At 38.2% G+C, this 393-nt stretch overlaps 1 long non-coding RNA gene across 1 annotated transcript; it reads right to left on the bottom strand.

Annotated features, from left to right (window-relative positions):
* Positions 1 to 393, bottom strand: LOC107682075 (uncharacterized). Its single transcript, XR_001633349.1, has 3 exons — positions 322 to 393; positions 131 to 235; positions 1 to 43 (listed from the first exon to the last, which is right to left on the bottom strand). It is a non-coding gene; the product is annotated as an uncharacterized LOC107682075 (long non-coding RNA).

The following is a 393-nucleotide window of genomic DNA, read 5'->3' as shown; positions in this document are numbered from 1 at the left end:
TGCCTTTCATGAAATCCCTCACTTGTTCTACAGTTGTAGTTATCTAAAATCAAATGAAACACATTAGTGTTTGTACTTCTAGACTAGACATAATTTCTCTTGTATCATTGCATCAAAACATTTCACATACTTTTAGCCTGATGAGTGACAGGACGAGACTGAGGAGGCTCCTCCCTCCATCGTGCAGCAGGTTACTGTAACACTTCTCCATTGGTGCAGACAGTAGCTTTTTGGCCTGGGGAGTAAACAGTTGCATAATATATGATATGATATGATATTATATGATATATGATATGATATTTAAAAATCTGTGTTCTTTACCATGTTTATATCTTTGTCCTGCAGGATCAGGATACTCTCACCCATGGCATCAATACCTGCTCGTCCTGCTCT

Source organism: Sinocyclocheilus anshuiensis, unplaced genomic scaffold, assembly GCF_001515605.1.
Source record: "Sinocyclocheilus anshuiensis isolate Anshui unplaced genomic scaffold, SAMN03320099.WGS_v1.1 C31515439, whole genome shotgun sequence".
Classification (NCBI taxonomy): Eukaryota; Metazoa; Chordata; class Actinopteri; order Cypriniformes; family Cyprinidae; genus Sinocyclocheilus; species Sinocyclocheilus anshuiensis.
The sequence above is the reverse complement of the archived record's forward strand: the minus strand, read 5'-3'. Positions and strand labels throughout refer to the sequence as shown.